The sequence below is a fragment of the Tiliqua scincoides genome, chromosome 3 (assembly GCF_035046505.1).
Source record: "Tiliqua scincoides isolate rTilSci1 chromosome 3, rTilSci1.hap2, whole genome shotgun sequence".
Lineage (NCBI taxonomy): Eukaryota > Metazoa > Chordata > Lepidosauria > Squamata > Scincidae > Tiliqua > Tiliqua scincoides.
Genome location: NC_089823.1, coordinates 136,480,526 through 136,507,821, shown reverse-complemented (window position 1 = coordinate 136,507,821; position 27,296 = coordinate 136,480,526). Strand labels below are relative to the sequence as shown.

The 27,296-nt window shown below is 43.9% G+C and overlaps 1 pseudogene; it reads right to left on the bottom strand.

Moving 5' to 3' along the window:
• Positions 1 to 2,480: 2,480 nt before the first annotated feature.
• On the bottom strand, positions 2,481 to 2,597 carry LOC136646594 (5S ribosomal RNA; annotated as a pseudogene).
• Positions 2,598 to 27,296: the final 24,699 nt, after the last annotated feature.

Here is a 27,296-nt window from a genome sequence, read left to right as displayed (position 1 = left end):
ATTTTTCTAAATCTCAGACTGTTAAACTGCAAAAGCCAAAATACAACTCAGACTTTTCAAAGCAATCCAAGTACTTGCAGAATTCATAAACCAAGTAAACCTTGCGACATAACTATAAAATGTGGCATAAATGCCAGGAAAAAATAGCCATCTTGAAAAGGGTAACAGCACTTTTATGGGAATTTCAGCCGCACCATGGCAACATCAACCCGTCAAAGCAAATGAAGGGCAGTAAAACTAAAATTAAAAATGATGAAGGGGACACCAGCTTGCTAACAGCTTTCCAAGCTGTAAAGCTTTCAAATGTTATCTCTTCATTGGTTTGTTCAATCACACATGTCTGTGCGACACGCTTTATCATATTATGTATCTTTCCCATCACTGCAGGCTGCTGAATTTGATCGACTTATGCATGAAAAATAACTTTTTTGCCCAACTTCCTCATCATGCTGAATTCCTTCTCTTGTCCTTCTTGGTGCCTAGATTGACACCTGCAGGCTAAGAAAATAGCTGTGCCAGAGACTGGCAGTCAGGCCTGGTTCTAAGATTTAGGAGGCCTCAGGAAACGTGCAATTAAGCCCATTCCACCCCCACTGATTTCACCATGGCTCTGTCTGGCTTCAGTGACATCACTTGGGAGCAAGCCTAGCCAATGTGAGTCTTAGCAAACCCAGCACAGGTTGCCAGCCTTGTATGGCAGCGCTTGTTTCGCTGCATGTTTGGGACTGAACATCAGACAGGCAAACAAGGCTCTGGCAATGCGCAGCTGGGTCTGCCCACCATGTAGTAGGGCAAAATGGGTTGCTTCAGGCAGCAGGTTGTGGGCTGGTTCTCAGAGGCAGCAGCCCACCAGCATCCTCCCCAGAGGTGGCCTGCAGCCTTTGTTTCTCCACTAAACAGCCCCTGATCATTTTGGTACCCCTTCTTTGTACCTTTGTACACGCTAGAGGGTCCTTGGCACCTTTCCCCCCACAATATCTTTTTGGAGATTGTGCAAAGAGAACCACAGCCTGTAGTATCCTTCTATCAGTGAGCTGCACAGCTTGCACACCTGGCTTCCCTTCCTTATCAATCACTTCTATCAGCAATCTGCACACGTTGCCAGGCTTCCCTCCAGCAAGGGGGGGGAGATTAGAGAATAAGGGGAACTGTGTGTGCGACAACTTCTTTCAGCTGCACAGGGCTTCCCATGCAGCTTACAGGGTGGCTGAAACAGGGGGAAGTTTTTCTCCTTCTCCCTCTCCCCCCCCCTTTCATTTCAATGTGCACTGCAGAGTAGCACATGAAAGGAAAACAGTGGAGATGATGGGGGCCCAGAAGCCACCTCCCTCTCTCATGATCTCAGCATCTGCTCTTAGCGCAAGGAACGCTAGCATTTACAATATCATTTTGGACTTGCAGTCTTTCCTAGGGATGCTGGAATTAGGTTACTTTGGGTTAATAAAGCAAGGAAAAAGAATCACAGAACTCCATAATAAAGGTGTAGTAATATCCCCTTTAAAAAATGTCTTGCATCAGCAATGCTGTGCACAAATCCAGCCTTTGATACTGACATGGCACATTTTGCTATACATTTAAGGAGGTGAAGTTAACTGGCAAGCTGCTAACCGTATATCTCACATCCCAGTGTGCTACTTTAAGGAACCACACACCTAATGCAAGCACCACACACGATGCAATCCTTAGGGCTTCATTTTAACACCAGTTTCTTTCAACATCTCTATTTTACTGTTTTCAGACATTCTTGGAACATGTCATGTGGGCTCTCGCTATGTCACAAATAATAACTAGATCTCTTTGTCCTTTATGCCAATATATGGCAGGGCAGTCTCCATGCTGTCTAGTTGCATGAGTAGAAACCAGAATCTAGTGCCCAGAAAGTGGCTTTAATTTACCCAGGACTGAAGAGTGGCTGCTAGATGTTAGACACTACTGCCAACGCCTAGACTAGAGAAGATAGATGATATTTGAAGGACATACAATACTCACTCCTTCTTGTGGTGGCTCTTTTAAGATTATATTGGACAGACAGGATCTAAAATGTTTCCCCTACTGAGCAAGGTAATAGCTGAAAAGCCAGAACAGGTGGCTAGAGAGGAATCTGGTTTGTGATAATTTTGAAAGTAGACTTCGAGGTAAATGTATAGAAGAAAAAGGGTTTAAAGCAACATAATCAAGCTAGCTTTTTGTTCCATCACAACAAGCACACAAACTGTAGAAAATGCAAAGGAGGGGGGAGCAATAATAGCCAAAACTCATTTGTACATGGACATTGTGATTATCACATGATGGCTTACTCTCTGATTTACACAGATGATTTACTCTCACCTGTCAAACACTCTAGACAGGAATCTTACATCAGACTCATGGTTTTCATTGGAGGCTGCTATTGCCAGGTGGTCCCACTTTGGCCCTGTAACCAGCCTGATGTCACAAGGAGAGGTGGTTGGCAACCTTCAGTCTCAAAAGACTATGGTATAAGCCTACAGCACCTGGTATTCCCAAGCAGTCTCCCATCCAAGTACTAACCAGGCCTGACCCTGCTTAGCTTCTGAGATCAGACAAGATCAGGCATGTGCAGGGTAACAGTTGAAGTGGCTGCTTTTGTGCAGCAGAGGTGTACCCATCAGCTACCCTTGCAGCTTCCTCACCCTGCACCCCACCCCTTTGCCCCTATACTTCTTTCTCCCTGCTTTCCAAGTTTGTGTTTGGAAGGTGTACAGCAGCAGAGAAGGAAGCCAGGGGAAGTCCTGCATCCCCTCCAAAAAAGAATGTTTTTATTCTCCAGGTTTTGCACTTGGGTAAGCCCGACTCATCCTTCCTGCCTCAAACACATTGCAGACCATCCACCCCCTTTCCTCAGTTAAGTCACCTGTTTCACAAGTGTCTTCAGTGCCTGCTCGGACTAAGGCCTGTGCACCGCTCAGGGAATTCTGCATTGCTTTATATAACCTTCTTGTACAGGCTGAGACAGCCTTCTTGAAAACAATCTTATAAATTACCCTGATCTATGGTTCATGAGGTTTTTACCCCCCTCCCTTCTGCAACACATATTTGAGAGCCATTATAATGGAGTATAGTGTGTGGGACTTGGTCCAGGGTGACTTGAATTCAAATCTCTGTTCAGCCTCACCAGGGTAACCTTGGGGCCAATCACTGCTGTATTTCCTGCTGTGAACTTTGAACCACAATGTCACAGTATAGTGAAGGGAGAACAAAGTAACTTCACTTTATCCAGTCTTAAAAGGGTTGTAAACTAGGGCATTTTAAAAACATATAGGAAGGAGGTTGCAAATTTCACCCAGCAAACCATGTTTTGCTCCTCGTGAAGGCTTTTTTTTGCTCCCACAGCTTTCCTCAGACTGAAAACAAAGGTCCCTTTACTCCTTTATACATCTTCCCATTCCTGTGTCCCTTTTCAATAAGCTCAAACCCCACCTCCTACCCACCTCTTTTCACTATCTGGTTCCCCAAAAAGGCATCATTTGCAAACAAGGCTGCAGTGCCTGGGAAGGAAAGTAGGTGAGAAATAAAGTTTCTATTCCTGTCTCTTTCCTCTCCCCAAGGACTCTGGCTTGCTCTGGCTTTGCTCTTCTGGCCGTCTTGACTATGAGATACGACAAATGCTTCCTGAAGGGCATACTTTGTACCTGAAGAGCCTTGTCTCATAGAACAGAAAGCAAACACTACAAGCACAGACTCCGAAGGAAGCAGCAGTTCCAGGGTGCCCTAATTGCCCATTCCACTTTTGCTCCTTCTCCTGGTCCTGGAAGAAAACTGGGTGAGTGGGCTGCAAAATAGTTAATAAGCAAATACCTTAGGAAAGGTCAGAGTTTGGAGGAAGAGAGCTTGCACTCACCATTTCACATACACTGTTTATGCCCTGGAGCAAGCCTATTGCCAGGTGTCTTCTACTGGGCTTTTAGTTCTTAAAGAAGCAGTCCATACAGCATTTGTTGGAGTTAAGAGAAGATTGTCCTATACTGTAAGCATGATCTTGGCTTTTTGAGCCAACATCAGCAAGTAACCCTCACATAAGCCGCAAACCAACTGTAATTCACATATGACTTTTACACCACACTTGGGGAAGCTCCTAAGCTTGCCTGGCCCCAGGCAGCTTGAAGGGTCAGTAGGGGAGGACTGACTAAAACTACAGGACTGATTGAAGCTCAGACCTCTCTGCACACTATCTGTGAGTAGAAGGCCTAGATTCCGATGCAGGTGCAACAATGTCGAATTTAAGTCATGCAAGTATTGTCTAACACAGGCCTTTGCATGGCTACTCAGACGCAAGTTCCATTTGGTGTTCAGTGAGACTTACTTCCAGGAAAATGTGTATAGGACTGCAGCCTGAGAGCCCAAGGCTATGCCTGTCCACTCAGAAGTAAGTTCTATTGCAGTCAATGGGGCTAGCTTCCAGGTAAGTGTGGGTAGGATTGCAGCCAGGCAACCCAATCCTGAGCTGCCTGGGGTGCCCAGGCTCGGCAGCACCGAGAAGGGCTACCGCCGAATCCTGCACTACTGTGGGAGGTGCTTCAGGAAAAGGGGACGTTTGTCCCCTTCCCCCGAGTATGGTAAGCAACCCCGCATGCAGCTGTACACGAGTGCCCTGGATCCTGCAGAGCAGAGCTCCGAGGATCTTCCTCCCTCCCTGACACGCCTCCCTCTGCCTTCTCTGCACCTCCGCCAGCCTCCCCCCTCCCTGAAACACTTCCTCCCCGCCATTCTGCTGCTCTGCGGTCCAGGAGACTGCCGAGCTGCGGAAGCTGGGTGACCACCACTAGCACCGGTGGGAGCCCAGCGGTGAGCCCCGTAAATGTGCCTTACAGCATGTTTGCAACTGTGATTGGCGGCACAGCTCTGTGCCACTACAGGATTGGGCTCTGAGTTTCTTTAAATAGTTAGAACATATTTGTCATAATATTCTCAATTATTTAACTTGTATTATAGCTGGAAAGTGTCTTTCTGATTTCATTCTCCACCCTTTTACATCTCCTCGGTGATTTCATAAGTTGCCCTCTGAACAACATGAAAGAAAACAGAAATGCTTGTTGTAACAGCAAAAAGAAAAAAAAAAGAACCTTGAAATAATATCAGGTGTTTCTGTTTCTTTTTCTTTGCATATACAAGAAGGTAGAGGAGAAACTGCTCTGATATGGCAATGTAAGTTGACATCTGAAGTTTCTATCAAGGACCATCTGGCTGGAAAGGCAACCCTGGAGTAGTTATTCAAACGCTAGCGGCTGGTAGGAGATTTGTTGATATTTTTAGCTGGGAAAGTATCAGTATGAAGTGGGACCCAGTTGAAGTGTTGAGGGAGAGACTCAGGGAATTCTGTGAGACAGAGAGAAAGAGAGAGAGAAGGAGGACTCTAGCTCCATCACAGCCCAAGGGACTTGCAGAAGATTACCTTCCAGGAAGAACATACACCTAGGAGCAGTAGCACTCCTAGTATGCCAAACTTCTAATAACTCGTTACAGGTCCAGCCTATTTATACACTGATTTGACACAACATGAATGGCCACTGCAAATGAGAAGGAATGTGCTGATCCCTGAAGAAGGGGAAAATGCACCCCTTTAAAATCAGTTTAAAAAACTGAACAGTCCTTTGACAATAATGAGAGAGGGAGAGGGCAGCTGGCAGACAATTCATCAATCCTTCTCTCTCCAGCAGACCCCTCCCTCCCTTCCCCCTCAGCACGTTTGCATTGGTGAAGGGAGGGACAGAGTGAAGCGCTTGGAGAGGGACTGATTGATGGATTGTCTTCTTAATGACTCTTATCTTGCATCTCAAAGGTCAGCAAGGCTGTTTTTAAATCATCAGAGCAAAGAAACTTTGTTTTTTAAATTGATTTGCTATAGTGCATTTTTTGCCATCCACCTGAGTGCTTGGAAGGGAACCTATGCAAATAATGAGGCTCAACTTGTATTTACTGCTTTGTGTTCCTGGGAAAAGCCCAATTCATTATGGAACTCCCTTCCCCTTGATTTGAGAATGGCTCCCTCTCTTGAGAGTTTTCGGAGAGGCCTGAAAACACTGTTGTTTAAACAAGCCTTCTGATTTCTGGCCTTCTTAACATTTTTATACATCTTTTAGTTTTTTACAGGCTTGATTCCTCGGTGACTTGCTCTTTTAATCTGACTACTGTTTTTATGGCCTCTGTAATGTGTTTTTAAATGTTTTTATCTGCTATGTATTAATGTTTTTAAAATCTGTTTTTTTAATATGTTGTTAGCCGCCCTGGGTCCCGTTAGGGAGAAGGGCGGGATAAAAATAAAGTTTATTATTATTATTATTATTATTATTATTATTATTAATTCAAAAAAGATTGTTGGGAAAACAAGCACAATTTATCAGAGGGTTCTTTCTAGTTGGATGTCTCATCTGGGCCAGAAAGTGTTCATGCTTCTGCTGTAAAACTGAAATTCACTCTCCAACATGGTCTTTGTTGTAAAACAAACAAACAACTTTCTAGAGCTGACTCTTAAACAGGCAGCATGCAACAGAAAGCATGGGTACTTTATACGGTTATGTTCTAGGAAGTATAGCTTTGTATATTGGTCATGTTTGTTGTTTGACCAGGGCTTTTCAACTGGTACTATCCTCATACTGTAGGGTGGGGTGAAGAGAAGAAGCAGAAAGGAGCTTTCCTAATGCCACCTAACAAGCTAATGGCTGAAATTTGAACTGAGGACTTTGTACCCCATGATCTTAGCTGCTCTATGCACCAGCATTCGTAGGTATTGTTATGGTTGCCTCTTGCTTAGAATTTCTTTTCAGGGTTCTTTTCTGGCAGGGCTCCTGCTCCTTTAAAAGCTGCAGGATTGACAAAGCATGTCAGGCCTTTGGCATCCCAGACCCTGAATTGTTGTAAGCCAGGATGTGGCAGGAGGGGCCTTGATGTCCAGGCCTGGTATGAAATGACTTAAAGAAACAGCAGCACTGTATATGTATGCTGATGCAATCAGTGGCACCTGTTGCAGGTGGGAGTCATGTGACTTGGGGAGAGATGTGTGCAGAGTCACATAGGCTATGGTGGAGTGGTGCAATGCACCACTGGACAGCCAATCAGAATGGGTCACAAGACTGTCTTGTGACTATGAGGTCACCTCACTCTGATTGGCTGGCCCCGGTATATATGGGGGCAAGAACAGACACCAAGTGTGGGTTGCTGTGGTTGAGTTTCTGTGTGTTGTGCTGCTGGTTTGTTCTGTGACTTGAGCTGTGCCTCTCTGTATCCCTGACTTCTGGACTGTATGACGGACTATTCTTTTGCCTGCTCCTTTTACCAATACATGCTTCTGCAACAATCTGCCTCTTTGCTCTGTTTGGGATCACCTGCTTCTTGTGCTGTCTCCCTACGCTCCTGTGCCACTCTGCTATCGGGAAAGCAAGGGCTAGCCTCCCCTGCTGCCCTGACAAAGCACATACAGCACCGGTGTAAAAACCACCCCTGGTAACTTCTAGAAAAATTGTGGAAATCCTCTTTTGCCTTTCTGCCAGCTGAAAGAGACTTCTTTTATATTCAGTAGTAGAGGCCAGACATTAGCTTGTTGAGAATTATGAGTCCATAGCACAATCAACTTTGAAGAGTTTATGGCCATTCTAGATGATTGTCTGTGAGCCTGCAGAAGATGGATGTGGTTTATGTCAGGTTCCGTCCTGCCGCAAGTCAAATCCAAAATCCAGCAGGCCTGTGGTGAAGGTATCCAGGAAGAAACAGGAGGGATGGCAGGGATACAAAAGCAGGAGGTGGATGTACACGAGGAACTTGGATTCAAGGAGACATGGGGGTGATTCCTGTCTATAGCAGCCACCTCCCAAAAACACCTGAGGAGAGTAGAGCCAGTGACTTGGCCTCCTACCCTGGCTCCTCTCTTTCAGGCCTGTTTGTGGGAGGTGGTCTATATGGTTGTTGCTCAAATGGTGACAGTTGAGCATAAAGCTCTATCACGTATTTATTTTTCTGCTGCCCCTCTTCCAAGGACCTTAGGGTGGTATAGAGTTCCTTCCCTCCCAACAAACCTTGACAGGTAGGTGAGGCTGAGAGACAGTGACTGTCCCAAAGTCACTCAAGAAGCGTCATGGCTGAGCAGGGAACCTGGATCCTCCAGGTCTAAATCCAACTCCCAAACCACTACACAATCCTGGCTCTGGAGGCCCCTTGGAGGTCCCAGTTCTCAAAAACTGTTCTTCTGTGAGCTCAGCTGCAACCTGAGATGCTTGCATGGGGCCACCATAAGCCTAAACTGAATTACAAGGCAAGCATCAAAGCAAGAAGAATTGGGGGGGGGGCATTATGTCCCCAACTTAGCACCCTTTCTGCTGCATGTTTAATCCTGGCTTTTAACTAGCTGGGTGAAAGGAAAAGTTCCTTGTGAGGAAACCATGTGCAGATGTGCGTTTATACTGGCCAAGGGGGCAAATAGTGCAAAATAAGCATGAATTAGTAACTTCCTTTCAGCCAAGGCCACAGCTCTGCCTCATTTCATCTGTTTATGGAGCTGTGAGATGCCTGCCTAGATAAAGGAGTATCCTTATGAATACTGTCTTGCTGTACTTAGGCCCAAAACCATCTGCTGCTCTTGTTTTAGTGGTTGCTGGCTGGCTGCTTGCCATGAAAGTAGATTAATCCAATCTCTTACTCTTCCCAGTGAGAACAATATATTTCATAATTGAGAGAGAGAGAGAGAGAGAGAGGCCTTTGCAAGGGATAACCTGTGACCCTGTAGCGGAGGAATTTTGCTGTCACATCTGACACCAAAAAATGTCGTTCTGCTACCACATCTGCGATGTGAAAGAACTTTCCACTCAAGGTAGGTTTTGCATTCAGTTGTTCCCTTCCGTGTTTTATCTCACACTCATCCTGTTTGCGTATGCATAGCCACCCCAATGCTGTTTAATATATAAGTAGCATATATGTGCAGGAGGGGTTAAACAATTGTGTGCAGGAATTCTATGTACAAGCTAAAACATGAATGGTGACATTCGAAATGTTGGCAAATCTTCACACATTTCATTTCCGGTCTAAAATATTTGAGTGCAATCTTAGGGATTTCAACTCAGGTGTAAATCCCACTGAATTAAATGGGCCTTACTTCAAGGCAAGTGTGTGTAGGATTGCTGTCATAGTCTGCATTGTGTCTGTTTTTTTTAATGTAAATCTGTTTTGTTTGTTTTGATGTCAGTGATGTTATTAGAACTTGCCAAGGCTGGCCCAAGACCTCCTGGTGCTTGATGCACCATGCCAAATGCTGCCCCTTCTTTACCAGGGGATGTACCAGTCCCTGCTCCTTGCACACCCTGGAGAAGCTCTAGCCCAGTGTTTCTCAGCCAGTGGTATGGGTACAGGGTGACCAGATACAATGGTGAATATAGAGCCTATACCTTTATCCATTGTTGGGAAGAGGAAATTTTGGCAGGTGCAGCTTTTTAAACCCTTCCATACTGAGCTGCACCTGCCAAATTCCCTCTTCCTAACAGTGGTTAAAGGTATAAAGGTATAGGCTCTGTGTCCTCCATTGTGTCTGGTCACCCTGCACAGGTGCCACCAGTGGTGCTTGAGGTGGTGTCTGGTGTTACTCCTGGGTTCCCTAGCCACCTGCTGCCTGGCAGCGAGACCAGGAACACGACATAACAAACAATGGTAGGAAGCTTGGTTCAGCGGGTAGGGCTCCAAAGCGTGCACTTCCACTCTTGAACAAGCCCTCCCATCCACCCTGAGTATCTTGCTAGTGTTTGTCACATTGCATCTGGCCTCCCAACCCAGAGGTAACTGGCAATGACTTCATCATCAGTTAGTTCCGGTGGCACTTTGAATAAGTGGACCGTGTAAAGTGATATAGCGGAGGACAAACATTGAGAAGCACTGCTCTAGCCCACCATGGAGAAGCTCTCATCTTCACCATACTTCCTCTTCTACTACAGCCCCCATCTCCCCATTCAATTTCAGAGAACAGGAAGAAGAGCAGTGGAGGCAAATGGTGGATTGAGATAGGTGTCCCCTGCCAATCTGCTGCCTGAGGCGACTGCTTCAGTTGACTTCATTGACAGGTTAGCCCTGAAACCTGCCCTATACAACTTAGGGCACAATCCAACCAACTTTCCAGTGATGTTGCAGCTATGCCAAAGGGGCGTATGCTGCATCCTGCAGTGGAGAGGCAATCGCAAAGCCCTCCTCAAGGTAAGGGAACATTTGTTCCCTTGCCTTGTGTCTACGTTGTGGCTTCAACAACATGGAAAGTTGGATAGGATTGGGCCCTCAGACAGCGGGTCCATCTGCCCAGTATAGCCAGCAGTTTTTTGGGGTGTTTTTTTTAGAATCTCTTGCGCAATTCTTAGCTGCTCCTGTGACTTCTTACTTAGGTAGTATTTCTACCTAAACATGTCATAACATGCATGCTTACCATGCAGCTACCCTGGATCAAGTTAGCAAAATCCATTTAAAGCACTATAACAGGGGATTATTATAATCCTCCTTCTACTTTTTTTAGTCCAGTTACACCTGCTGCTTGTACTGATGAAAGACATGACTATTTACAATATTGTACTCTATGCATGCCAGTATAGTTCCTCTGAAATGTTTTGGCAAAGAATGTAACATCACCATTCTGCTTCACCCAAACTCCAGTGTGCATTGCAGCATCCTGTATGGATTCCATAATCTATTAGAAATGCTTGGAGAAGTCTACTATAGCAAGGTCTTTCTGCACATGCCCTGAGGTTCCCAAAATGCCTAAAATCATCAAGGCTTAGGGTTTGTGGTTCACTTTCTAGGTTTGTGGAGGGGGGAGGGAAAGAGGCACAGAGTTAAATCTCTAGCATGGAGTGGCCAGTCTCTCACAGACGACAAGCTGCACCTGCTGAAATTTTCTCCTCTACACAATTGTTAAAAGTCTAGGAGTCCTAAAGTTGAAAGGTTGGCCACCCCTGCTCTAGCAGGAAAAGGAGGAGAGAAAGCAGTTGTTTCTGCCAAGTCTTATTTTTTTCCGCCTCCTGAGAGTGTTGTTGTTGTTACTATTATTTTATTATTAAGATTATTTATATACCACTTTTCAACAAAAAAGTTCACAAAGTGGTCTACAAAGATAATCAAATAACTAAATGGCTCCGTCCCAAAAAATTTCGCAGTCTAAAAAGATCCAGAAGAAACACCAGCAAACAGCCACAAGAAAAGGTACTGTACTGGAATTAAGAGGGACCGTTACTCTTCCCCTGGGTCATGTCAAGTGGTCTACGGCTCCCCACGTGACCATGATGGATTTTAATGAAATTTTGTGTGTAGAGTCCCACATGTCTCAAACGAACTTTGGTAAAGTTTTAGGTTTGCCTAGGGTTGAAATTATATATTTGAAAACAAAGTTATATTGGGATATTATGAACTAAATTTCACAATTATTACTTAATTATTGCTGGAGCTATTCAACATTAAACTTTGGATTTTTTTGGAGCACTGATTTTTTCGGCCAACTTTGCTGCAATTTTAACCACTTTGGACACGCTCAACAAAAATTGTTGTTAGTTTCATTAAACGAAGTGCAAAAAGTTGTATAAGGTAGCTAAGTTTCATCTGTTTTGAAAAAATAGCAAAGGAGATATGTCTCAAAGTTGTCAAAATCTCACAATCGTACTGAACATGATCGCAGTATGGGGTCAAACAAATGGCTATATCTCCACAAGTATTCCACTGGCAAACCTAAAACTTTACCAAAGTTCGTTTGAGACATGTGGGACTCTACACACAAAATTTCATTAAAATCCGTGATGGTTGTGCAGGACACTTTTCAACAACTAGACCACTTGATATGGAAAGACCCCTCTACTAAATATAAGATGAAAACTACTTGAGAAAGTGCCTCTTAGCAGGGGTTTATGAGCATCTTACCTATCTTTACCCTTTGTTGGGTATCTGAAGGTGTTTGCTCTTCTGCTTTATTTCCAGGGGATTGATTTTTTTATGTGGCAGTTTCAGCGTTATCTTCTCTTTGGAGCTACTAAGCTGTCTCCCCTCCTCTGTCTCTGCACTTCTGTCTCCCCTCCTTGTGCACACATCAGACCTGGAAGACCAGCATCTCCTAGAAGTTGCCAGGAATGAAATTTGCAGTCCAGTTCTATTCATGCTTACTCAGAAGTCAGTTGCACTTGCCCTGTTCAGGCATCCTGAAGAACTGTACTCCCAGTCTTTGAACTGCATTTCCAGATGGTATGGAGGCAATGATAGAGAGGTATGGAGGTATGATAGAGAGATTTCTGGGACTTGGTCTCTGGGTCAAATTGCTAAGCAGACATAGACTTCTTTATAAGCATATAGAAAATTTATTTACATGCTATTTACAGATTAAGAATCGATTTGGATGGATACAGGTTTTAAGTTACCCCATGGTGGATCTTTGATTTCTTCCTCAAACCACATCCAAAACTCCTATACTTGTACTCTATGAAAAACAAGTGACCCATGTGATATTCATGTCACTTCCCTCTCCTTATTTGGCATACTGGTGCATGGCTCTAGCCCTCACTGGGAAATCCGTTATCTATGTATGGAGAAGTTCTGGCTTGCACTTTGATTTCACAACACCTTGGAATGTTCTTTTTGGGAATGCTATGACACACATGTTTTTCTCTGCAGGTCATCTTGACATTTTCTACCTTGTTTTTAACAGAAAAACACTATTCATTTTTCCTAATGTTCCTTCTCTGAGAGAAGCTAGGTTAACCCCTAAAATCTCCAACAATGCTAAATTGCAATGGTCTTATATTGAAGCCATTTCTGCCCAACACTGCATATATGCAACAGGGATCAAGTGTGTATACCCATGGGCTGGACAGAAATGGGTTAAATCACACATGACTTGAAGTGCATAGCTTGGCATCACATGTATGTTTAACAAGTAGTCTTATGGGGGAGGGGGAGATAGGGATTGTAGCATGTGCAATATTTAACTCTCTTCATACCATGGTCCCAAGTGTCCTGAACTGTTCTGAGCTGTGGGATGGAAGCTTTCATGAGCACAAATGGCTACTTCCCACATGGAACTATTACCAGCTTCAGGGGCATGGATTTCATCAGGCTCGCAGCAAAAAGGGAAGGGCTAAATATCCTATGATATGCTCTGATCCCCAAACTGATGCCCTTAGCAGCTGCTATTGAATGCATAGCTTGGCATTTTTATTTGAATTTCAACATAACATGTAGTCTGTTCCATAGTTTGGGTGTCCCTGAAGTTTTCATGTACCAGGGAAGACATTAAAAGCATAAGGAGAACGCTTTTAGAACAGGAGAAAAAGTCCAATAGCCAAGTAGTTCAATAGCCACTTTTCCACGGTGGCCAACAAGATGCTTCTAGGAAGCTCACAATCAGAGCACAAACAACAACTGACTGATTATTAGTAAGAAAGGAAATTAAATCCATATTCTAATCCTGCCCCTCCAAACCAGCCCACAAAGATATGAGAAGGGAGGACACCAAGCATGAAAGGGGCACTTTGAAAAGACTGCATAGTAATTCAAGCTGCTGTCAGTAGAATTGTACGTGCTTGCTCCCTGTGGAAAGGGAGGACTTTAATTATTGGTTTCCTCTCTTCCCCCCCCCCAAAGGACAATTAATCAGTAATACCTTGGACATGCTGAACTATAAGCAATTACTTACAGAAGCCACAAAGAAACAGTTTCTAACTGAAGGTATGCTGGCCCCAAAAAGCTTCAGTAGCACTCTTACAGTTTAGAGGGGGGATGCTAGTGCTGCAGCTGCATTTTAAAGGGAAAAATTGCTGCAAAGAAGAGCAAAAAAAGACAGGACACCCAAGAAAAACTGCAACTGAACGAACTGGCAACAGCATTGTCTGGATGTTCAAGTGGCAGAAGGATGGCAGTTCCAGGCATAAAGAGTTTGTTCTCCTCAGTGCTTGCCTACAGAAGTTCCTGCTACACTGAATTTGTTACCACAATCCTGTATATGGCTACTCAGAAGCAAGTCCCATTGAATTCAATGGACCCTCTCCCAAATAAGTGTGTGTGTGTGTGTGTGTGTGTGTGTGTGTGTGTGCTTGCAGCTGTAGGACCCAATCCTATCCAACTTGGGGTCACATGACAGGGCTCCCTAGTAAAGCTGGTCTTGTGTGAATTCCGTCCTGCTCTGGCCAAGCCTCTGCCCACCTTGCTGAATATGGTGGTGAAAGTCATTGAGAGTGTGTCACTTTCCAGCTTTGAGCCCCAATATTTCAACCTTGAATACATGTAGCTGAAGACATTCTCAGGATGAATTCCCAGGATAGGTCCAGACTAAAGAAACCATTTTTCCCCCCAGTGCTAGCATTTCTGAATAGGCTGACTGCAGCAGTTATAAAATAGTGCCAGGAGAACTGCTTCAGGGCCCAATCCTATCCCAATTTTCCAGTACTGGTGCAGTTGTGCCAGTGGGGTGTGCACTGCATCCTGTGCTGGAGGGGCAGTTACTGGGGCCTTCTCAAGGTAAGAGAATGTGTTCCCTTACCATGGGGCTGTATTGTGGCTACACTGGAGCTGGAAAGTTGGATAGGATTGGGCCCTCAGTCCCTTGGTCCTGCTCTCCTCCTCCAGCTCTGAATGCTGAAGAAGAGGAAGAAGAACTAGATGGTCTCCTTTCTTAGCCTTTGGACAGTAACAATTTTAAATTACTTTAGCCCAGTGGTCTCAAACCAGGACATCACGATGCCCAAGCCTGCAGGTCCTGGACTCTGCCCCTTTAAGGGGCGGAGGGAGGCAGCAGGGACTAGAATATACTTATCAGTTCCTGCAGCAACCTCCCGGGGCTGCAGGGGTCCCTGCTTGGCTCAAACTGTTTGAGAATAGCTGCTTTAGCCTGATACGTGATGCACATATTTTTGTTATTTTTATTGTTACGTATACAGGCGGTCTGTAGTATCCACAGATCTTCAACCCATGGATCCGGTTCTCCGTGCTCCCCCCACACACATTACCTTGTGTTTGTTCTTGCTTTAACAGATTGCTAACAAACCTTCTTGCTTTTATAGGTACTAAAATGCAAACATAATGAATAGTAAATCAGAAGGCGCCATAGAGGAAGAGACTGCCAGAACAGTAACAGGAAACTGAGAACCACTGCTATGGAAGATGCCTTACAATTATCTACAATGTTCTGAAGTTCTGTGGGTTCCTCTGCAGATGATGATGATGATGATTAACTGTATTTATATACCGCTTTTCAACTAAAAGTTCACAAAGCGGTTTACAGAGAAAAATCAAATAACTAAATGGCTCCCTGTCCCAAAAGGGCTCACAATCTAAAAAGATGCAAAGGAATACCAGCAGACAGCCACTAGAACAGACAGTGCTGGGGTGAGGTGGGCCAGTTACTCTCCCCCTGCTAAAAAAAGGAGCACCCACTTGGAAAAGTGCCTCTTACCCAATTTGCAGATGATAGCATTTCTTGAAGGTAGAGTATTTAAAAACCACTGAGAAGACTTTAAGAGAGGATTTGTTTGTGCCCTTAATTTTTAATGTGTTTTAATATGCTGTAATTTTTAAATGTGCTGTAGTGTTAGGTGCAACTTACATCATCAGATTTTTATCATGGAATGATAGCCAGTCAACCTGCCACAAGTTTGATGATGCAGTTAGGACAGTGTTTCAATTTCTTTACCTCTACTGGCACATCTAGAGTGGCACTCAAACTCAAAGTTGAAAGCCTTCCAATCCCTACCTCCCATCCATCTCCTGTCTTCTGTCACCTCATTAGAAGAGAATAATAATAATAATAATTATTATTATTATTATAACAGGTATTTATATACCGCCTTTCTTGGTCTTTATTCAAGACTTTATTCAAGGCGGTTTACATACACAGGCTTGTTTAAATCCCTTATTAAATAGGGATTTTTACAATTGAAAGAAGGTTCTTTCTTTCAAGAACCACAACATTCAGGTGTTTCATTCCGATCTGGCTTCACATTCTGGCCTCCATCCTCCCACGCTCAGAGCAGATGGAATTGCTCGGCTTCAGCTTGCCAGCTGCTTCAAGGTCGCACGGTGCCGGTGGCCTCGAACTGGCGACCTTGTGGATGTTATCTTCAGGCAGACAGAGGCTCTACCCTCTAGACCAGACCTCCTGCCCAATAACAGCTCAATCCTAAATGTGGCAGTGGTGTCAAAAGAGCTACCGTTGCATTCTGCAGCCTTGTGGCAGCTGCTGGAGGTCTCCTCAGGAGATAGGGACTTTTGTCTCCTTCCCTTAGGGAAAGTCCCAAACACTGTAACACAAGTCTGCACCCAGCTGTTTTGCCAGTGCAGAGGAGAGCGATTCCATGTTGAGCCTTCTGGCCCAACATGGAGTTCAAGATCTGGCAGAGCAGAGCTCCTGCAGTCCCACCCCCCCTTCATTCCCAGTTCCTCCCCCTGCCCTGCCCTCCCCCACCCTGTTCACGTACTCCCCACCTCCCCCCCATCCCAGTACTACTAACTTCCAGCCCATGTTGCTGGAGCACTGGCTGGCCCTCCAAGCAGCACTGAGGCTCAGCACTGACTGGTGCTGGTTCAGTGCTGGCAGCCCCTCCTCTCTGGGTGCCTCAGATTTGCCTGGGTGTCACATATTTGCGACACCTAGCCCCAGCAGTATGCTAGTACTGCTGGCACTAAAGAGCTCAGAATTGGGCTTGAAGACACTGGAGATGCTAAACACAGCAGGTAGCTTCCAAATGTTGTTCTTGCAGCTTTTGTGATGACATAAATGAAATGCCCAGACAGGCCAATTAAAAACTAGAAGAAGAAATGTGTGGGGAACCTAGAATATATCTATTTCATTCCCTTTTATTTAGGGTAGTTTGAAATGTCTTAAAGGAGACGTTGGAAGGCGCAACCATATATCTGCGCAATTCTCCTGAGGCAGCTTCTCCAGCCACTGCCACTTGGAAGAGCTGCTGTCTGCATGGCCAAAATGTAGCAATTCGTCATGTCAAAGGATGAGGAGAACTTCTCTGACTTCCAGGATGGATCTTAACGCCCTGGGGGCACAAGGACAGGACATAAAGCTTCTGAGTTCCTGTGAACATTGGCTTTTGGTAATAAAGGCTATCTGCCTCATCTGTTTGTTAAAATTCTGAACATGTTTCTACTCATGCACATCCCGAACATCTTTTTCTATTGTGATATGTGGAAACTGCCACTGCCTTCACAATGGTCTTTAAAAAAAATTATAATATGCTGAAATCTACTGTTACAGGTGACTCTGAAAAAGAGGAAAAATAAACTGTGTAAACTTGCCCATAATTTTAGAATAAATGTTTGTTGCACTCCTAATTGGCAGAGTGCTCTAGACAGACAGGTTAAATTGATGGCTTGTTAGTGAGGACTGGCCCCTTTGTGAGTTGTTTTCAGAATGATTGATTTACAATAAAGTGGCTCCTGGTGGGAGCATGCAGGTGGAACTGATTCAGATCGATTCCACAGAAGCTGACTAATCAGCTGTTTAAACTGGGAGAGTGCTCAATGATGGAAACAGTCGAGCCATCATTTTCTATCTGGGATTACAAATTAGCTTGTTCTACTTATCCTGTTCTCCATCAATATGGATACTAGCAGCTGAAGGCAAGAAATAGGATCCTGGAATGATGGGATAAAAAAAGTTACATTCCTGTTTTGTGATGGTGGCAATTGATGTACGAAGAAAGGGAGGGGCAGTTGCTCGATACATTTGTGGAACTCCACTCAAACAGATAAAAACTTCTGAACTAATTTTAAGGGATGGAAGCACTTTGACTGGTTTAGACAGGCTAAATCAATGACTACAGAAACCAGAAACAGCCATATCCTTGTCCTTCCTTGTATGTCACCCTCACTTTTTGTATATAAACACTCACACATCTGTAGATTACCATATTTTGAAAAGCCGTACTTCTTGTAATGATTCATGTTGGATAACCAGGATTTGTGTTTTGCCGTTATAGCTTTTAAAATACCACCCAGCAACACTTGGGGGGGGGGGGATTATCACAAAGGTTTCCCCAAGAAGAGCTGGTTTTGAGTGCTTTCTGCCATTTGCTTTTTGGGGGTGTGTGTGGAACCATTTGAAAACATTATTGCACTAAAAATATAAGCATGGGGCACCTTGTGATGAAACAATATCTTTGTATCCACCTCAGAAATTCCCAAACCCAGCAACTGAGGTACAACTGCTGCAGTGACTCACATTCAGTTGAGTGTCACTTGGATTCAGTCTCGGACCTCTTAGTGCTGTGTCTAGACTCAGACTTGTCCATTGTTAGTTTGCATTTTCTTAAACCTTGCCTCCAACCTGGCTTGTGTCCAACTTTTGCTTTCTCCTGACCTTTGACAGGACTGTACCTGGAACCTGGAAAATCCTTGAATTTAGTCAGAGGCAGCCCACAGAGGAATCTGTGGCAGCCCACTCCTTTATGAGCCTCACATCTGGAATATTCTGAGTCTTCCACTGGTGTAAGGCACTTTACAGTTGTCCCAAATGCAACCTGCCATTGAGAGCAACTGCCATTGGGAGCAACATTTCCACTGCAAATGGTGAACAGCAGTAGCAACCTTCTAGAAGATCTGCCATGTACACAGCACTGTTCCTTTACCCACAGAAGACATCAGCAACTGCTCCCTCCTCAAAGAATGCAGCTGTAGCCATTTTTGTGTCGCTGCAATGGTGGAGGGAAGAATAGGATTGGACTGTAAGTAGAGGAATTGCAGACTGAAGATCAGCTCAAACTTTGAATCACAGGGCGTAATCCTAACCAACTTTCCTGCACTAGCACAGCTGTGCCAGTGGGGCATGTGTTGCACCCAGCAGTTGAAGGGCAGTCATGGAGGCCTCCTCAGAGTAAGGTAATGTTTGTTCCCTTACCTTCGAGCTGCATTGCCCTTGCCTTGGTGATGGAAAGTTGCTTAGGATTGCACCCTCAGTGTCCAAAATGGGGATGGGTAACAGCAGTTCAAAAATACTTAAGGAGTGTGATGTGAAAGTATTGACGCTCCACTGGAAATGTGAGTTTATTCATTCAGTTATAATATATTTGTAGTGTATTAATTTAACTCTCTGAGTTTTGCCCACAGATGGTCAAGTATCTCTTCACAGTCATAAGGACTAGAAACTTGCTTTTTAAAAAAATGAAAACTGATTTTCTTGGGAAGTTTATTGTTGCAACATTCCGTTCTTTTTTTCTACACTCTCATGCAGTCTTGGCATAAAACAGCCCTGGTCATCATATACAGGTCATGCCTCATTATCCACTGATTTGACTCACCACTGATACCGGGCTCCACCTTTAAATGCCTTGCAACAAGGAAAAAAGTGCCAAAAATCCAATTTCCTACCTTTATGCTGTTAAACCATACTGGTTGCAAGTTTCTCTGGGTTAAAGATTGCTTTAAAGACCACTTGCACCTCCATTGTCACCCCAGAATGCAAACGTATTGATGCTATACCACATTTAGCCATAATTTTGTTCCATTAGATTCCATTATTCACCCTATCTGGTGGCTGAATGTGGTAGAGTGTCTATACCAATGCATTCTGGGGCGGAGGTGGAAGGAACATGGAAGTGGGTCTTTAAAGCTATTTTTCCACTGATTTGGTATCCACCAAGGGTTCTGGAATAGAACCCTGCTGGATAACGAGGTACAGCAATTGGGCTATAAGAGAACTCTACATTGTCAGTCTACTTGAGTTAATTGCAGCTATGAAGGATTTTGAACAGTTTCTTACCATAGCTTAGGGAAAAATATATCATTTGTTTCTCGTGAAAAAGAGCAAAATGCATTAATAATAATAATAATAATAATATACAGTATTTCTATACCGCCTTTCTTGGTCTTTATTCAAGACTTTATTCAAGGCGGTTTACACAGGCAGGCTTATTAAATCCACGCAGGGATTTTTACAAATTGAAAGAAGGTTCTCTCTTTCAAGAACCACCACATTCAAGCTGTTACACTCCGATCTGGTTTAACATTCTGGCCTCCATCCTCCCACGCTCCGAGCAGATGGAACAGCTCAGCTGCAGCTTGCCAGCTGCTTCAAGGTCGCACGGTGCCTGTGGCCTCGAACTGGCGACCTTGTGGATGTTAATCTTCAGGCAAATGGAGGCTCTACCCTCTAGACCAGACCTCCTGCCCTCCATACATTAGGAATCCATACAACAGTTTCTTCCTGTGTTGAACAATATATGTACCCCATAACTTTAATATTGCACTTCATTTTTTCATGAAAACCTTGGAGGGGATGTTAACCTCAACTGCCATCACAGTTTCAGCTATGTGGAGTGTCCACATTTCAAAACAGTAGTTCTTACAAATGCAAGCTTAAGCTTCCCTTAGTGTCCTCAAATCCTGACCTGCAGGGCTCAGATTCTGTCTCGGGTTGATATAATTAAGTGTCCCTGGCAGTGTGATTCTAGCCTTCCTTTTAACAGGCTGCCAAAGCCAACTGAATTATGTGTTGGTATCGAGATGTGGGCTGCTCACTGCAAATTGAGCAGATAGCTGGCCAAGTCATTTCGCTTCACACCCTCACGTTGATGGGCAGTGTCTGGAGGTGAGATAAGCAACCTGGTTCGGATACAGGACAAGATGTGTTTCTTCCAGATAAGATGGGTGATTTGAAAGAAGAAGCAGCTCAGGCAAGTAGGGTGTGAGGGTTACGAGTCATTCATCATGCAGAATGCAGGCTTGCCCACACACTCATGCACAGCTTTGTGTGAATGCTTGAGATGAACTGGAAAATGTCATAATAAATGCAGAGTTTGCATCTTTGACAGGTACCACTCCTCTATAGTTGGCATCAGGGAGACAATTCTGAGGTATGTTGAATTTGGACAGAGGGTTGAACTTGGGCATCTGAGACCTGAGATGGTCTCAGGCCTCATTGGGTAGTCTTGCTCAGCTTCAGTTTCTCCTCAGTAAACTGGAATTAATATATATGTCAGCTCACATCCAAACTTGACACCTATTGAAAATAAACAAAGTTGTAAATCTTAAGTTTTAAAACAATTTGTTTTTAAAAAAAATACCATGAAAGACATGCAAATAAAAATTCTTTTAAGAATCTGGAGAGAATTATTCTTGTAGGTCAAATGCTTTATATAAGGACATTTTAATTTGATGGGCAAGCGAGGTCAAGCAAGGTGGGATGAGGCAAAATCTTTGTGTGACAAATTATAGTCCTTTGAATGGGAAAACACAATAGGACTTTGAACCAAAACTCTTGTCTTTACATTTGAGTTTCATAAGCCCTATTACTGTAGGTAGAGATGTGAAGGCAGAGGGGGAATGAGAAAATTTGGGAGGACAAGTTTTCCTATCTCCCCCTCTCCATTGAAAGCTTGGTGTGTGCACTTTTTCTAGTGTTTCAGTGTAAAAAAAAAAAAGAAAGAAACTTTGGAGACATTTGTAAAAACATTCAACATTTTCTCTTTCTGGAGGATGAATGAAAAACTTTGCAAGTAACATTTTAAAAAGAATACTGTTTCAGCCAATTATACTACTGAAAATCTCTCAGAGCCAAGGGTCATAATGTTAGTAATGAAAGTGTTGCTATGGGAACTAAAGAACTTTTAGTACCAACACTTTTAGGACCAAACTGCCAAAAAGTTGTGCCTGCAGTATAACAGCAAGGCCTTTACTCTCAATGCAGCTCATGGCTCCTCTTGTTAAAGTAGTAGTTACTAGTTAAAGTAGTACTAGTAGTAAATAGATGTACCTATGCCTCCTTGGGGGCTGGCTGTTACAGAAGGTGCAGAATGAGACTAGGGATAGGGTGCATGGGTCTGTGCAGGCTACCACAAGTATGCTTTATCCTTGTCAATCTTGGCGGACTGGATTAGCACTGTCCCTTATGTGAAACTCCCTGCACATAGAAAGCTAGACTGTCAGCAAGGCAAGAGTTTCTCCCTGACATATAGTTTTCCATGGGTGTGATTTTGTTTTTGTGCCATGGAGAAGCAGTCACAAAATCCCCGGTCTGTAATGGCACAGTTCAGAAACTGTTGTACAATATGCTGAGCTGTTTGCCTCAAGACTCCCTTAGTGGGAGTCCTCCAGGGACAAAAAGTGATAACATAAAAGCAGTTTCACACTGACTATATGCCAAGTGCTCATCACATTGCTTTTCTTTTAACGTGTCTGGCCTGTGAAGCTATGTTTGCCCATAAGAAGCACAGTTAATGTGGCATATAGATGTCAGGGATTATCTGTCATCAATATTATGAAAGGCTTGTTGAGGGATCAATCACATAACAACTGAGGCAAATTGATCTCTGCCCATCTAAAATGGAAAGCATGTGAGTGAATATGAGGAAAATATTGTAACAGGATAAAAAGGACATGGAAAGTCATAATGGCTACAATCCATTCTTTGTGTGTGGAAGGTGATAAGCCAGAAGATCAAAGAGTGGTAGTGTGTTTGAGTTTGAGTAGTGTGAAAAGCTGGGAAAGAAGTCGACTGGCCAATCCAGTTTATTGTTCCTCCTTCTCACAACCCTCTCCTCTCTCCCTCCCTCCTGTAGTACTAGGTGGAATCTCCCCTTCCAAGGCATTATGACTGAGGAAAGGGAAGACAGAAGAATAAACTGGACTGCCCAGTCCTCTTCCTCCCCACACCTTACCTCAACTCTTGCTCTCTCACAAAGAGATGAATCAAAGCTTATAGAACAAAAGATAAGTCACTTCATCAGAGGCATGTGAATGTCTTGGCAAACGCTTTTCTTGTTTTCTGTTTCATTAATATGCTAGTCATGTACTTAAGTTTGCAATGGTTTAGACAGTCACCATGCAATCCATCTTCAAAAGATGAAAATACCGCTAGACAGAATTAGCAAGTCACTGCACTCTAAATTCTTCCACCTAGTGTTGCAAAAAGGGGAAGGGGAAAAAAAACCCTAAAGCAGTGTTTCCCAAACTATGGGTTGTGACCCACCAGTACATCACAACCCAATGTGCAGTGGGTCACAATGCAGTGCTCAAATCTGCCCCCAAAAGCCTTACCTGGAGCCTCCAAAGGCTGCATCTGGGTCATGCTGGCCTGCTACTCACACCCTTGGGCTCGGCCTGCCTCAGAATGCCTCTAAGGCATGACCAGAAGCTACTTCTTTTTTATGGAAGCTACTTCCAGTTTACTTCTGGATTGCTTCCCTGACTTCCTGTTGCATCCAGGAAGCATTCTGAAGTCTGCAGAGGACAAGGGTGTGGGTCTTAAACCAGCGTGCTACAGGTGCAGCCTCTGGGGACTCCAGGTAAGGCTTTTGGGGGCTGATTTGAACCTTGCATGATGGCCTTCCACCACAACGCATGAGGTGAGTCATGGCACTAGTTTGGGAACCATTGCCCTAAAGATTCATCCAGTTGGCCTCTCCCACTCGTGGGGAGGGTGTGCATGCATCTGGAAATTCTTGCAGACAGTGTTCACAAGAGGGGGTGGCATGGGGGAATGCAGCGAATGACTGGATCACATCCTGTCAGTTATGATAAGCATACTAAGATTCAGAATGAGATCCCCATTTGCAAGTGCTATTTTTTTCTTCAAGCAATCTAAGTTAACTCATAATGTTGGCTGCAACTTATTGTACTGCCTGGTTTAGTTCAACTACCCTGAAAACAATTACAGGTAATTATTAACTACCTCCATGCCACAATCCTCTTCCAGAATCCAAATGCACAGCTCCTATTTTTTTAAACAAATCACAAACTAAATGCATTTGATATTTCGTCTAGTTTAGCCTTCTGTCTCAATTCAAACTAGTTGTTCCAAACAGGTTCACTGCCCCACCCTCTGCCTCCTGAAGTGTGTGTAATGGAAGTGTGCAAGATCCCTCAAGGCAATGGAGTGTGGTGTCAACAGTGGCCCTTGCTCTGGCAAGTTTGGGAAGCAAGGGATTAACACCAGGGCCTTAGATTGCAGTGAGTGTGCTGCGCGGCTGCAGCCACTTGGTACTGCTGTACTTAGAAGCTGCTGCCTGGAGAACTGGAAAGATGGGCGCTACAGCCCCACAGACAAGCTGCCTAACTGGTTACCTTCCTGTTGGTGCTGGAGTTCAGCAGTAGTTTTGTATGCTGCTAGAGCCAGCCCCTCATCTTTGAGTGAGGGGAACTAATTAGCTTAAATAATAATAATAAAATATTATTTATTATTAACAACTAGGAATTTATATACCACCTTTCTAGTCATCGGATTACTCCTCTGACTTTATTCAAGGCGGTTTACATAGGCAGATGTTTCTAAAGCCCTCAAGGGGATTTTTACAATCATAGAGGTTCTCCCTTTCAAGAACCAACAACATTTCAGAATGGATCTTCCTGGTTTGGTCTCCCTTCTGGCCTCCAGTTCTCCCATGCAGGCTGACAAGCAGCTCCATCTCTCACATGGAGGGCAGCCAAGACGCTCTTGCTCACACCAAGAGCAGGTGGAATCACTCAACTGGGCTTGTCAGCTGTTTCAAGGTCTTGCCATTCTTAGCCATTCAGGGAGCTGCCAGTGTCCTTGAACTGGCGACCTTCTGATGTTATCTTTGGGCTAAAGGAGGCTCTACCCTCTAGACCAGACCTCCTACCCAGACCAGACCTCCCATTAAAGTGGGGATAAGTTCTCCAGACCAAGTTTGGAGAGGCAGTTTTGCAGAACAGTGTGTCACTTGCTGAAGGCTGGACCACAATGAACAGCATCCCAAGCATCAGAGTTCTTTGATTTAGGTTCCTGGCCACTCCTTCACAACAATCAGTAGTCCTTTAGAAGAATTTCCATCATTGGAATCCTCTCCATCCCCTCTCTGTTTTTTGACATTCTGAAAACCTTCCATTTTGCAATCTCCACTTGTATGTAAAGAGATAGATGCAGGTGGCTCATTGAAAAATGAAGCATTACTTAACGTATTTGGGGATGGGGGGGGCGGGAATCATACTTAAAGGGAAGATTATTTTAAAAAATAGAAGCAGTTTTAATTTATAGCATTCTAGCTATGTTAAGTGTTTACAGGTTGTGGGTTTGTCTGTCAAAAGACAGTGCCACTGACTACTGGGTAGCTGTTGGCATCAAATACCTCATGCAAGAAATAAAGCAGCAGTCACATTTAATTGGGCCACAATGCATTATTCATGAAGCGTGCTTTTGTGATGATTTTGGCATTCATTAAGGGGGAAGAAGGGCAGTCAACTTTCCTTGGTCGCAGGCAACAGAGTTTGAAACTTCAGGTTCAACCCCCTTCTGGAACTGAGCAATTAGGAGTTCTGCTGGTTACAGCTGAGGAGTTTAGTGAGAAATCATGGAGAGGGAAATAAATTATTCTTGGCTAGTTAGAGAAATGAGCACATTAGAGGAGGGCAGCAGCATCTCTTGCTGCAACAACCCCATGATGGGAAAAATAAATCCAAACAAAAATACATTTCTAAGGGCGACTTCCCATATTAAATAGCAGTAAATCTCAATAGGAAGCAATGCCAGCCCTCAGTTACTGTGGGCCCTGGGATAGAGCCCTGCTCTGGGCCCCTCATGGTATCTCTTATCCGTTTCCTAGTCATGAACTGGGTGCTACTTCTGCCACTGATAGGATTCAGAAAGGTGCCTGACTAGTTGGGCCCTTTAATTGGTGTGAGTCTGTGGACAGAGCTCCACTTGTTGACCTTTGAATCATTTCATAGATGATACATGAGCAAACCCAGGCCTGCCATTGTTTCCTGCTTGTACTCTTTTCTCCTGACTTACTCTCGGTGGTATTCAACTATTACACTAGAGCAGGGGTCTCCAAACTTTTTGGCCAGAGGGCTGCATCAAATATCTGGCATGGGGTAGAAGACCAGAAAAAAAATTTAAATATAAAATTTATATAAATAAATTAGAGATGGAACTTAGATGAGTGAATAAATGAATGAATGGGCTCATTCATTCAACCTTTCTGGCCCTTCGAATGCCCTCCAGATGCAACCAGAGCACAGCTCCAATCATGTTTGGCTGAGTGGGCCAGAGGCTTTCAGGGGACAAGAGGCTGGCCGCGGGCCGAATAGAGGCTTGACATGGGCCACATCTGGCTCCCGGGCCGGGGTTTGGAAACCCCTGCACTAGAGAGAAGGGGAATGTCACCCTATGCTCTTTCTAGTCTTGTATGTAATTTTACATTAAAATGTGCTTAGATCCATTTGGTTCATTAACTCACATGCACTTTTTAAGAAAACAGTTTGACTGCTATCCATTCTACCATAAAGATAAAGTCTATAATAATTTTTATTTCTGTGATGTACAGACCTTGGCTGTAAGCTTAAGGCCCTGCAAAAAATGTTTCCAGTTGGGCCTCACAGTTCCTAAGGCCAGCCCTATTGGTTACCTCTGCAAGCTTGGTAAAGTGACACATTTTAAGGGGTGGTTTTTGCAGGTGAAGAGTAAGTATCCATAATCATCCCACCATAACTTTTTTCCAGTGACTGTTTCTTGATGTTTGTTTTTGTTTTAAGATGATGTATCGTTGTTTTAAGAACTACAAGTATAAAGGGAAGGATTTTTTATGCTTAGAAAAGTGGTATAAATGTTACTTAAGTATGCTAACCAGTGGCATCAATAGTGGGTGCAAGCCGCATCATGTGAGACACCGCGGGTGACACCGCTAGTGACCAAAATCACAATTCGTAGGAATATCAACATGTTATACTTGTATACCATTTGATGCGTAATTTACAGCAGAATGCAATGGAAAAAAACCAGAGTGAGATATCTCCATTCTATCAAAAGTTTTGACCAAAAAACCAGAAAACAAAAATGCTATGTCTTATGTAACAAGAAAGTACATTTCCTTAATTCAAAATGGAGTGATGAGACTGATTGTTTGAAGAGCCAATGAGATATTATTATGACACAGCATGGAACCAATAAGGTGTTAGTAAGGTGACACCCTTGGGGGGGGGGGCGACACCACCAGACACAAAAATCACTAAAATTGCGGTTTGTAGGAATGATACCATTATGTTATATACCATTCAATGTGTAATTTCATGAAGAATTCAATGAAACAAACCGTGATCTATCAAAAGGTATAGGCAATAAACAGTGGGGGCAGGGTGATGGTACATCACTGTGCTCACCACCTGGGGTATTGCCCATGGAAGTCCATCATGGGGGGCGATGTGCTGGCCTCCCACAAACCCTGATGATGTCAACCATAGCTGGACTGATACTGCATCCATTATTTCTACTATATTCAACTCTTTCTCCTCCCATGCACACTTAAAAAAAACGTGCACTTTTGATGTCTACTTCTACTCCAGTCTTCCACCATAGCGGCTTATATATAATTCCCAGGCAGTTT